This window comes from Neophocaena asiaeorientalis, unplaced genomic scaffold (genome assembly GCF_003031525.2).
Source record: "Neophocaena asiaeorientalis asiaeorientalis breed wild unplaced genomic scaffold, Neophocaena_asiaeorientalis_V1.1 scaffold319, whole genome shotgun sequence".
Lineage (NCBI taxonomy): Eukaryota > Metazoa > Chordata > Mammalia > Artiodactyla > Phocoenidae > Neophocaena > Neophocaena asiaeorientalis.
The window spans coordinates 1825819-1838847 of record NW_020174103.1 but is presented as its reverse complement, the minus strand read 5'-3'; the positions used below and the strand labels follow the sequence as shown (position 1 = coordinate 1838847).

The 13029-nt window shown below is 43.5% G+C and overlaps 1 non-coding gene across 1 annotated transcript; it reads right to left on the bottom strand.

The window, feature by feature from the left end:
* Nucleotides 1–9538: 9538 nt before the first annotated feature.
* On the bottom strand, nt 9539–9669 carry LOC112406056 (small nucleolar RNA SNORA18). Its single transcript, XR_003004484.1, has one exon. It is a non-coding gene; the product is annotated as a small nucleolar RNA SNORA18 (small nucleolar RNA).
* Between the last annotated feature and the right edge of the window lie 3360 nt (nt 9670–13029).

The window sequence follows — 13029 nt, the reverse complement described above, 5'->3', positions numbered from 1 at the left end:
GAGGCACACGGGCTTAGTTGCTCCACAGCATGTGGTTTCTTCCCGGACCAGGGCTGGAACCCGTGTCCCCTGCATTGGCAGGCGGATTCTTAACCACTGTGCCACCAGGGAAGTCCCTGCCCTGTTTTATATTTTATTTATTTATTTATTTATTTTGCTAACAGAAACCATTTGATTAATTCCCAGGTAGTTGTAAGGGGCAAGATTAAATATAACCACAGCCATGAGACTCTCCCAAGATATGTGGTTGGATGAATAACATGTCAATGACTTTCAATTTTTTTCCAATCTTTTGCAGCTCACGGCAAAATATACATTCTACATTTTGATCCAGAAAACACACATACACACATACACCCACACACACAAAACTAAAACAAAATTTCAGAAAACATACTCACTTTTACTGCATGTGATGTATTCTTTCAGTTTCTATTCTATCTACTGTATTTTATTTCATTTTAATAAGTGCTGACTGATCACAGCATGTTAAGTTGATTTCACAGCTCACTAATGGGTTATAACCCATAGCTTGAAAAATGTTCTAACCAGCCTCCAAGTTATGAAAAACATGTATGAGAAATAAGACATAGAGAACAGAGAACTTTGTAACTAATGAAAGCAAATGAAATTAATAAAAATATAAATTATTAATGCATTTAGGTTTACTTTTAATGTGTCAATACTACAATTAATGCAGGAGTTCAAAAATACAAAAGCCGCCTCTGAAATTCTAAGAAACAAAAGGCACCATATATATATTTTTAAATAAATATTCAGCACTTTTTTTTTTTTAGATGTTGGGGGTAGGAGTTTAGTAATTTATTTATTTATTTTTGCTGTGTTGGGTCTTCGTTTCAGTGCGAGGGCTTTCTCTAGTTGTGGCAAGCGGGGGCTGCTCTTCATCACGCTGCGCGGGCCTCTCACTATCGCAGCCTCTCTTGTTGCGGAGCACAAGCTCCAGATGCGCAGGCTCAGTAGTTGTGGCTCACGGGCCTAGTTGCTCCACGGCATGTGGGATCTTCCCAGACCAGGGCTCGAACCCGTGTCCCCTGCATTACCAGGCAGATTCTCAACCACTGCACCACCAGGGAAGCCCGAGGCACCATATTTTTTAAAAATAAATTTATTTATTTTATTTTTGGCTGCGTTGGGTCTTCATTGCTGTGCGCGGGCTTTCTCTAGCTGTGGTGAGCAGGGGCTACTTTTTTTTTTTTTTTTTTTTTTTTGGTGTGTGGACCTCATCACTGTTGTGGTCTCTCCCGATGTGGAGCACAGGCTCTGGACGCATAGGCTCAGCGGCCATGGCTCACGGGCCCAGCCGCTCCGCGGCATGTGGGATCTTTCCCAACCAAGGCACGAACCCGTGTCCCCTACATCGGCAGGCAGACTCTCAACCACTGAGCCACCAGGGAAGGGGCTACTCTTCCTTGTGGTACGCGGGCTTCTCTTGTTGATGAGCAAGGGCTCTAGGCGCGCAGGCTTCAGTAGTTTTGGTGCACTGGCTTAGTTGCTCCGCGGCATGTGGGATCTTCCCAGACCAGGGCTCGAACCCATGTCTCCTGCATTGGCAGGCGGATTCTTAACCACTGTGACACCTGGGGAAACCCAAGGAACCACATTTAAGGAAACTAAATGAACATCAAAATATCATTCAAGTATCTCACCTCCTTTTGTATTTAAATAAAAATTCTCTGTTATGAATTAAATAAAAATCATGAAAGGCAAGTACGGCAGTACAATAAAACTTAAGTACCCTTTCAAATTGCCAAAAGTTTTGGATTGTTTTCTATGCATATCGGTTTTGGAATGTACAGACATAGAAGGTCCTCTTCAGTACTCCAGTCCGAGTATGAACTGAAGACTCCCCTCTAAATGAGTTCCAAAGTGCCAGAAAAAAAGTGCCAACATATTTCTAAATATCCAGTGGCTGGTTTAATGTTCTCTGTAAAATGGGCTACTAGTTTCAGCTCAGCCTTTGGCAAGGCATGGAGGAGGGACATGTCCATGTTATTATTTTTTAATTATATATACACTAGAAGAAGGCAAATCAGGATTGGAATGGCTCTGAATCAACTACACTTCAATTTTTTAAAAAATTGAAACTCTGCAAAAAAAAAAAAAACCACCAAAGATCAGAATGGCTGTGAGGGGTTGGGCGCCCTCTCCTGCAGCAAGCACAGCGCTCTGCTGAGCAAAGCAAGTGCTTCCTCATCCAAGTGTCCTTGACTTCTGGAGAGAAATTACAGGGTTTTACTAATATCTATTAGGGAGCATTTCAACTCACTCTTTTTCCTCGCACCATTTCCAAATGCCGTCTAACGTGTTGTCAATTTCCAAGTTGTTCCAGAAATACCCCAACTAAAAAGGTGATCAATATACTTTAGGATGATTCGTCAATGCTGCCAACCTATGATTGCATGGCTTAGACTGATTGGAGACTGTGTGTGAACCTCAGAAACACTAAATACGTTTGAGGGACTCTAGACCTGAATCATTTTCAACTTCCCATGATGAGAAAGGAAAGAAAAACAGTCTCATCAGGCCAGAGTTTGTGGATGCACTCTTACTAAAGCTAATTTAACCAATGAGCTGTGATGTCATGCACTGTCATGCATGTAACCATTATCTAGGAAAGGAATTCATTTAGCTCCCCATCCTGCCCTACCTGACATCCTTAGATCTTTCCAATCCTGTCTCCTTCATTTAATAACAATAAAAATATAGTTAATATTTACTGAGTACTTACTATACCATTCAAAGCATTTAACCTGTACTACCTCATTTAATTCTCACCGTCGTGCTCCAGGGTAGGTCCAAGGATTATTCACACTTAACAGATGAGGAAACTGGGGCCCCAGTGGACCCTGGCAACCAATCCCAGTTGCTAACCCATAAGAAGGACTCGAGCCAGAAGTTAGAAACTAATCATCAAGTCAGCTTTTCAGCAAATTCTATCATCTCCAGTAACTAGCTTTTGCTTTCTTTGCTTGATGAAGCTCTTACAGGGCCCTCCTTGCCAAGTTCTGCCTCGTAGTCCCATTTCCCCAGAGACTGGAGTCTTGACAGGATCATCAGAGCTTCTCAGGACTCTCATCCTGCTCAGCCACCAGGGCTGGAGACCCTCTCTTTGCCCCTCTGATCCCTTCTCCCCCTAATCTTTAAGCTTCTCTCTAAGCCTGGAGGTTGACACGCTTGGGCTCCCTTGCCCCCGTCCCAGCTGGGTTCAGCCAACAGCATGTCCAAGCAGGAGATCAGAGGGAAGGAGAACAGGGAGTTAGGAGGATGTATCCTCCTGCCTCCCTTCCTGTGGGGTTGCCTTGTCTACGTGACCCTCTCGTGTCAGGTTGCGATAACCACTTCCTTCCCTTCCCTATAAGCCTACAGCTGGTGACATTTCCATTATGACGAGCCCTGAGGTACAGCACTGTTCCTCCTGGTTTGCCTACACCAGCTGCTATGGTCAGAATGGGTTCTCCCAAAATCCATATGTTGAAATCCTAACCCTCATAGGTGATGGTATCAGGTGATGGGGCCTTCGGGAGGTGATTAGGTCATGATGGGGGGAGCTGTCATGAATGGGATTAGTGTCCTTATTAAACAGTCTCCAGAGGGATCCTCGGCCCCTTCTGCCAGGTGAGGACACAGTGAGAAGTCAGCAGTCTGCAGCACGGAAAAGGGGCTTCGCCAGAACCCAACCATGCTGGCACCTGATTTAGGACTGCCAGCCTCCAGAATTGTGAGAAATACATTACTGTTGTTTATAAGCTACCCATTCTCTGGTATTTTGTTACAGCAGTTTGAACAGAGAAAGACACGAACTTCATCATGTGAACCAGAGTCTCTCTGCTGCTCCTGACCTGGCAGGAAAGCCAGATGCCAAATGGCTCAGCCTCTGTCTCATCTGTAATGAGACAGTGAGACCAGCTCATTTTCATCTCGATGTGGTCAGGAACAAGACACCTACAGCAGAGAGATAATAGTGCAGAAATCAGAGGCTGAGAGCGTTGGAAGATAATTTCACCTGCTCCACAATGTCACCTGTCCCCTCAAATGTCTACGAAAAGCCTGTAGCCACATAGAGAACAGACTTGCAGTTGCCAAGGGGGAGGGGAGTTGGGGGAGGGATGGATTCGGAGGTTGGGGCTGGCAGATGCAAACTAGTATATATAAGAATGGATAAACAACAAGGTCCTACTGTAGAGCACAGGGAACTATATTCAATATCCTGTGATAAACTATAATGGAAAAGAATATGAAAAAGAATATATATATGTATAACTGAGTCACTTTGCTGTATAGCAGAAATTAACACAACATTGTAAATCAACTATACTTCAATTAAAAAATAAAAAAGTCTGTAGCTGTGTGTGTGTGTGGGACCACCTGCAAGTCTGCACAAAAAAGTATATGCAAAACTCAGAGGGACTCTGGATAAGTTTTCCTATGGTTCTAGGGCCTCCGAAACCTTTTCTGAGGAATATCAATTTTTGTGAGTATTTTTCTCCTTGGCTATTCTTATGCTATTACCTGTCCCCATCCTTGATATTTATGTGCCTTTTCCCCATTTATCAGAAACACAAGTGCAGTGTTATGTCTAAAGAAGAGTAAGAACAATGAAAAGTTCTATTTTAGGATGACTGTTAAGTCATGTAAACCAGCTTCCATTTCACATTTTTTTGATTAATGTAGAACATTCTATCCATCTTGAAAGTTGAGTGCAAGATGAGATCATTAAGATTTTTGCTTTAAGGAACCATATTCTAGAAAATTAATAAGTTTCAGACCAATTTTTAAAATTCACAAAATGTAATAATTTTGATGCAGGAATCAATGCCTATGCATAAAAATCAGGAGTGATGCAACTTTCAAATATTAATTTATCTTATCAGTTATAACATGAAAGGACAACCTAATTTCTCTTTGAAATATCTGCCATGTTAATATCGTATACTAATGAAATTAAGTGTATACCATTTACCAATGTGTCTATTAATTTTGTACTTTAATAATCTTGAAAGTTTAGGTCAACATAATCTGCTGAGTCACATATTTCAGATAATTTACTTAATCAATCATCTTAACTGCTTTGCCCCCTCATCTACTACCAATATTAGATACTAATATTATTTCAATACAATATTATTACTACCAATTTCTTGCTCTAATATTCTTTTGTATCCTGTTGAAGCAACATTACATTCCCTGATGAGGAAACCCAGGACATGGTCCTGTACCCTGTGAGTGAGGAGAAGTAAACAGGGACCATACCAGCCGACTCCCGGGGTGCTGGTGCTCCTTAATCCAGGCACCTAGACCCAGACTCCATCAGCTCACCTGGGGCAGACCGCCAGGACATGGGGGACACTAAATGTGACCCTGCAGTGTCTGCCCAAGGTGGGTTCCTGCCTTCACTGCAGGTGGCCCCAAAATGAAACTGCAAAGAATAGACCCAGAGGGATCTGAGACGCTCAGGAAATTGTGGTTCAAAGGCTGTCTCTGGGTGGAATGCATGAATATTGTACGAAACCCTTCACAGCCTACGGGGTCAGCAGGGAACCTGGAGGAGATAGAACCACCAGACAGAGAGAGTAAGACACCCTGGAAACTGGACTTGCCCACTGGAGTGAGGAAGTCCCATGATGAAATAACCAGCCTTGTAATGTGATGGAATGTGATCACAATGACAGGACATGGGGACCTAGTGTCCTGGGAATATGGGGGGCGGGGTTCACAGGCACGGCAAGCGTGGGAAGCCAGAGACAGTGGGTGGATGGAGCTCAGCCACTAGGATGGGTGGGCGGTCTTCCACACCACAGGCAGGGTTATCCTGGTAGGATCCAGGGCCCCAGCTCCCAGGTGTCCGGGGAAGGCTGGATGTTGAAAAGCCTCACAGCCGAGGCTTAGGCAGGATGTAGGAGGAGTGGCTGCTACATTCACCAGGATATCCAGGAGTAGTTTCTGGGAGCCTGATACTAAGTCCTTGCCTCTCTTTTAGCCTTAAGACTATGGAGATCCTTGCAGACTCAGCTGAAGACTGAATTCTAGGACCAGTGTTTTTCTCTCAGAATGGGCTTATGCATTCCAACATCTGGATGGTTGTGGAGTGGCCCTAGATAGTTAATACTTGGCTTCCCTTCTCAGGGCTGAAACTGACATTCCAATGAAAGTTACAAAGTGAACTCTCTTGCCCCTCTCCCAATCTGTTTAAAGTCTCCGGAAGACAAGGAAACTCAGAGAACACTGTCTCCACTTAGCCGTAGGGTGGGCGGTGTTCGCCTGCATTGGGGAAATGTCCCTGAACTTGTATAGGTTAGAGCTGAGTGCTTCCTCAGCTCATCCTAGGCTGATGGTGCTCCAGACCCTTCTCCTAGTCTCAGGGGAGGCACTTAGGTGATGTGATGCCGATGGATGAGAGAATGATTTGATGCTGCAGAAGCCTTGGTATCTGTGTGGATTTGTATGGTTTTGAGGATTCTCTTTTTCTTTTTGGTAACAACTCCTTAAGAACCTGGTGAAAACTATGGACCATGTCCCTCTAAAGAGACTCACACTTTTACATATAATTTCAGGTCCCTAGAATCCTGTTCGTGAATTCCAGGCTAAAAGCTCCTACAGCAGAGATAAGACCAAGAACAGGCTTTAGGTTTTTGGCTTTCTTCTTTGACATGTAAACTTTACTGTATTCTAATTCAGTGAGTTTGCTATTTGTTTCCCTGTCTTACTCCATAAAGTATTTTGGAACCACAAAGACATTTTAAGACATATTTTTCTTTCTGTTCCTAAATCCATGAGATGTCATTACACTGGGATAATTTCAATACTCTCTGGAACTGTGTGTGTTTGAAACATCTTTTACTAATTTTCGGTTACTCATCCCATTTTCCTTGATACACTTGCTATCTCTGTTCTCTTAGTGACATTCTCACAGGCCATCAGCATGCTGATGCATTAGCATACAAAGCTACTACCACAAAATATTTAACGCAAAAGTCCTACAAAAAATTATTGTAAGAAATGGAGATAATTTAGCTATTAAATGTTGCTGTTGTTTTATTAAGACAATCTGGAATTTAATTCATAAACATCAGTTAATCAAGAATTTATTCATCTCATAACATATTTACTATGTAACTTATAAACCTCTTACCTTACTTTTTTCCCTTTTTTCACTTAAGAATGTTGAAATGCTTGTAATGAACATGGCAACTCTTATCTTGGATCTAGAAGGCAATGACTTCTGCTTTCAAACTGGCTTTGTAAGTTGCCCATTCTTAGAAATGGTGGAAATATTTCACACTATCTGAATAATAATGAACAAGACTGCACAGTGATTTATAACTCTGAGAGCTCTATAATTTGATTTATGAACAGCTCTCAAATTTTCCATTGGCAGTTCATACAACTCTGAGTAAACTTTCTGGCCAAATGACTTAGTATTTTGCTGTATGACTAATCCCACACTCATTGTGGAAACTGGAAATGAATTCTATTTGCTTGTGGATAATAAATGATTACTTTACAAAAACTGTCTGCAAAGCATTATAGAGTAGATGAATTCAATTATACTGATGTTTTTAAAGTCTCAAACTCAGCAGACTTTTTTGAGAAGTCTGTAATGTTCACAAAAAAGAACAACCCCTCCCTCCAAGCATTATCATGGATTTTGCCACCCATAGGATAACAAATCCTAATTAGGCTCTAAAATTTCTAAAACATTAAAAGAACAATTTGGGATGATGTCATTTGAAATATTTTCTCTTACAATGATGCCTTTAAGTTATTTTCCAAGTTTTTATTATTGTAAAATAAAGTCCTTTCCTGGGATATATTTGCTGCAAATATTTGATATTATTGCAAATAACAATTGTTTCTCCTTCATAAATGCAAAATTTAAAAAGACAATAGTGATGCATCTATATGATGGCTCCCCTGATTCTGGTGGCGGGAAATTGCCTCCAAGATTATGTTAGTTGCTGTAGGTGCTCCCAAATGATGTAGCTCCTTGAACTTTCAATACAAGAACATGTATGTGGTTGGCATAGGCCCTGGTCTCAGACTGCCATGAAAACTATTTGGGAATAAACAGGTATACAACATGTTTCCTCAGATTCCTCCCAATTCCTTTCATGCCATTGATTTCTGAGAGTAAAAAACTTCACTTAGGATCAAGAAGGTTGCCGGTCCAAAATCAGTATGGTTTACTTCAAATCATTTATTGCTAGAGCCATTCTTACCCAAACTTTTTGTTTTCAAGGGGGTAACATTCCAATGGAATGTCTCTGTGTGACTACCAGTTGGGTCATCTACTACCTTCTATCGAGGTTTGTAATAAACGCTTACAAACAGCCAGAGCTACATTCCAAGGCATTCGTTCTCTTTCCCTAAAAATCCTTCTTCTAGTCAGCATGAGTAGCCAGGGCTGGTGGGGAGGGGCCCAGGGGCAGGGAGCCATCACAACCAGTCAGGGTCAGTTTTAATTCTGCAGAGTCAAAGGCAGTCTGAGAGCAGAAAGAACTGGTCTGGGGTACCCAGGGAGCATGAAGACAAGTATCTAAACCACAAACGCATTGGAGAGGTCACCTTCTCCCCTCCCTTCAACTCTCAGTTTCTCTCCCACTGCTGGCTCCATCTCCCAAGTTGTACCTCTGTCCTGACAAAAGCCCATGTGTTGCCCTTTACTCAGGCTTTACTTTCATTTCTACTCATGCATTCTAGAGTTAAATTTCTCCAAAGACTGTAGACAGCGCTCTTGCCTCTTTCCCACGTCCTCGTCCCTCTCCAATCCACTCCCGTCCAGGTTCAGCCTCTCCCACTGCGATGAGCCAGTTCCCCGGAAGGTGTGTAGAGGGCTCATCATCACTGGTCCTCAGTCCTCAGGCTCCTTACCCCAGATGTGCATCTGTCCTGGGAACCCCTGAACTGGAAGCACTTCCTACGTGTCATCTGCTCTCCTTCTCCAGTCCACAAGGGGAAGATATCTCCAAAGCTCTGATTCCAGTTTTTGGTTGTTTTTTTTTTTTACTTTCTGCACAAAGTGTAAAGGTTTTTTTCTTTTTATTAAATTATGTGTAACATAGGCAAACTTATTTCAGTCAATAAATTTTTAAGGAATTTCACATGTTCTGATTTTTTCCACTGCCAATCACCTTTGTTTCACCAAAGCCAGAACCTTCAAGATAAGGTAGCCCTTGCTAAAAGAAGTTATGCTCAATCCACAGTTGTCATGTCAGTCCGTCCACAATCCTTTTAGTTGGGCTTCTTTGATCTCCAATGGCATATGGACAAACTTCAAAATTCCCCACCTGTAATCTTTGGGATCCAATTTCCTCAAGCAGTTTTCTTTAGGACCATGTTTAGGGTCAGGAGATGGATCTGCCTGGTTCTGAATTTTAGATACCCTTTAAAAATGCATTAAGTTCAAATCATATTCACTCCTAAGCTGTCACACCCTAGAACAGTAGAGATCATTGGGACGTGCCAAATACCTAAGATAAAAAAAGTTTGACTGTTTGGCTTTTCACAGTTCACTTGGCAGCTCTGTCTTGTAGTTCTTCCCCACAGATCTAACACGTAGTTCTATGAGTAAAGGAAACCACATAGTTACTCTACGAGGCGTTTTCAGCGATGTAGGTTTACAGAAAAAGCCCCATCAGGACAGACCTCAACTGATACCAGTTCTTTCTACACTTTCTCTTCCATAGTCATTTCGTCCACATCAGTGACTTCAACTATAATTGATGTGGGTGATTCCCGTCTGTCTCTGTCTCTGGTTCTCAGTCTCCAGCCGTGTTTTCATGGTAATTTCACACGGATGACCTTCTGACACCTCTGCCCCTCAATGGGTCTGAAACTCAGTTTGTCACCTCTGCCTTCACAACTCTTCCTTCACCCGAGCCCGAAACTTGAGTCCTCTGCAATCCCTGCCTTTCCCTCAATTGGTCACCACACAGCTTAGATGGACCCTTCTCTTCTTTTCTATATTTCTCCCTGACCCAAACATCAGGAATTTGTGCCATAACTTCCTACCTCTAGGGAGGTACTGCAGAAGATGTTTCTGTCATGTTATTAAAGCCCCTTACTCTTATCTTTGGGAGCAGAATGACTCAGTGATGAGGGGCCTTGGGGAGGGCCTGGGGCCACCAATGGGCAGGGCTGGTATATGAAAGGTCCCTCCTCACACACAGTCCTGCCTCTTGCTCACTTGTGCTGCAGGCCTCGTGGATTGGAGAGTGTCAGGCTCTTTTTAGCCTCTGGTCTTCAGGTGAGAAGTAGTACAGGTAGGGTTCTTTCCTGCTTTACTGATGGGAAGGACTGTAATTCTTTAGCTGTGACTGGGCGGGGGTGAAGAGTTAGTGGAAAAGGAATAAGATGCCCCATTTTGGCTTTGAGCCTAAGCTATGGTCTTCAATCTGACTTCACCCTGAATAGGGTTAACATTTTAATTTCCTTTCGGTTCCTCGTGTGTGTTCTCAATTTGGTTGAGCATCTAAAGGGAAAAAGGGCTGCAGGGTGGACCATCTTCTACATACCAGATACCAAACTCTCTTAACTAATTTCCCCAGCTCATTTGTCTTCTGTTGTGTGACAGTGCTAGCTCACTATCACAAAAAGTCAAAAAATTATATATACTTTTCCATTTTCATTTTTTCATTCTTTAGTATGAAAGATTCGGCCATGGACTTTCCTCCTCCACCCCTACCTCCAAACTTTAAATTTGTGAATTTGATATAATGTCAATTATTCTTTTTTAATGAAAATCTATCAGAAAGAAAAGGTATGAATTTTACTAAATTAACTTCCAAAAAGGATTGATTGGTTGATTTAATATTTATTGAATTCCACAACGCATTAGCATCACACAAACACACAGAAAGAAGCAATTAGTAACATGCCATTTGGAGAAGGGAGTGATAAATTAGCAACAAACAAAGCAGAAAACAATGGAACCTAAATACTAAATTTTTTCAACGATTTGGTTTTGCTTATTATTATTATTAGTATCCTTGAGATAACCGATGCAAAGAACAGAAATGAACGCATCTAAAAAGAAATATCTATAATCCTACTGCAGGGCAGTTAAGTATTTGCCTGCCAAAAGAGATAAATGATGTTCTTGTGTGCACTTCAAACTTACAAACGGCTGCAGCAAGACTCAGAGTGATAACAGTTGTGCTAAAGTCGTAACTCAAAATCATAATTGCTATTTAGTTGCTTTCTGTTGTTATAAATGCACAGTTTGGGGCAAAATGGTTACTATGCTGTATTTGCGGTCTTCGGCATGTTTCAAGGATATTTAGGGCCATTTCAGCTCACTCACAAATTTTCCTCAATAAGTATAAAGTAACGATGACCTTCCTCATTAGTTATTTCTCCCAATGTTTGCAAAAGGTTAATTCAGTTTTGTTGTTGTTTTAAATTACTCCACCAGGCCACTGTGAGGCAATGCGGTACAGAATTCTTCCTTTCCTGTTGTGCCCCACACAGCAGGCTCCCAGGTTTCTCCTCAATAACCCCTGCACAGTGGATGGGAATGTGGTCTTCCACTGCAGTGGCTGCGGTATCAGGAAACCTTTGAGCTACCTGCACAAATGCAGTGCTACCTGTCAGCCCCAGAGCCAGGGACCTTGTAAGCCCATCCTGCAGGCACTCTGATTCACCATTCTCACTTTATACAGCATATGCAAGCAAGGTCCACCTTCAAACCAGTACAACTGAATGAGATAACGCTTATTTTATCGTAGGAAACAAGATGTACATAAGAAAGCTCAATCCATTGTTTCCCATGGTGATGAATCTGGCATTTAAGACGTGCATTAGTCAATGCCTTTTTGAGTGTCCTTTAATGCTTACACGTGGTAATACATTAAAGGCCTTAAGAACATCAATGGTAAGCCTTTATGCAGAGCTGAATAGTGTATTTTGTATAGTTAGAAAACCACACTGATCTTGAGATCCTACAAACAAATAACAAAATTAAGTATTGTCATCGATTTTTGAACTGCTTTCCGGAATTTTACAAAATACTTTATTAAGACACAATTTCTTCAGTCTCCGAAATATTCCAGAGTCCACCCTAGTAGTTACTAGCAACTCCACAAATGCAGTAACGGGTTACCTTGTCGCTATAATTGCAGTTTCTCTACGCGAGCAAACAAAATAAGCAAAACCCAGCCCCGCACGGGAAAAGCCAGCACTGGCTCAGGAGCAGCAGAAGGCGACAGAGCACCGTCCGGCTGAGGTCACTGTCGCAATTGGTCCGGGCCAGGTGGCCCGGCGGCCGCAGGGACAGAGGCCACTGCAGCGCCCCCGCCGCGCCTCCCGCGTCCGCACTGCGCCAGCGGCCCCGGGAAAATCTCCAACTGCAGGATTCCTTTTGCTGATTACGAAGAAAGGGGAGGGGGCAAGAGGGAGAAAGGGAGTGTGGGCGTTTTGAGTGTGATAGATCACTACTTCCTCACTCGCCCTACAAAATCTCTCCTCAAAATATTTACAAGCCAATCTCCAACTTCCTCCATCTGCTGGTTCCTCAATCTGAAATTGCCTCTCCCTCCAATTGCACTAAAGGAGGCAAGGTTTTAGGGTCAACATGGATATAAGAGGATGCAAAGTGCCCCCTTCTCGGCTGAGTGACAGAGTTCAAGTCTGCAGACCCGAGCGCTCCGCCGGGGAGCGCGCCCAGTTCAGGGGGGACGGACGGGACGGGCCCCCCGTTCCGGGGGACCCCGATTCCCAGGAAAGGCCCTGCCCGGGGCTCACGCTTCGGCGTGCAGGAACCCCCCCGCAAGCAATAGCTCACCCAGCTGCATCCTCCGAAGCCCCAGCCTCGGGGTGGGGCGCGGGGAGGTGGGAGGCAGGGGCAGCACCGCCTGCAGGCTCCAGTCGGCGCCTCGCGGTCTCCCCGTGGCTCCGGGGCGCCCCCTGTCGCCGGGCTTCCAGCGATCTGGGCACGGGAGGCTGGAGAGGTGGCAGCCCGGGCGTCCGGGAACGGAGGGGCGCCCGGCCCGTGCCCCCCGGACGGTGCGGACC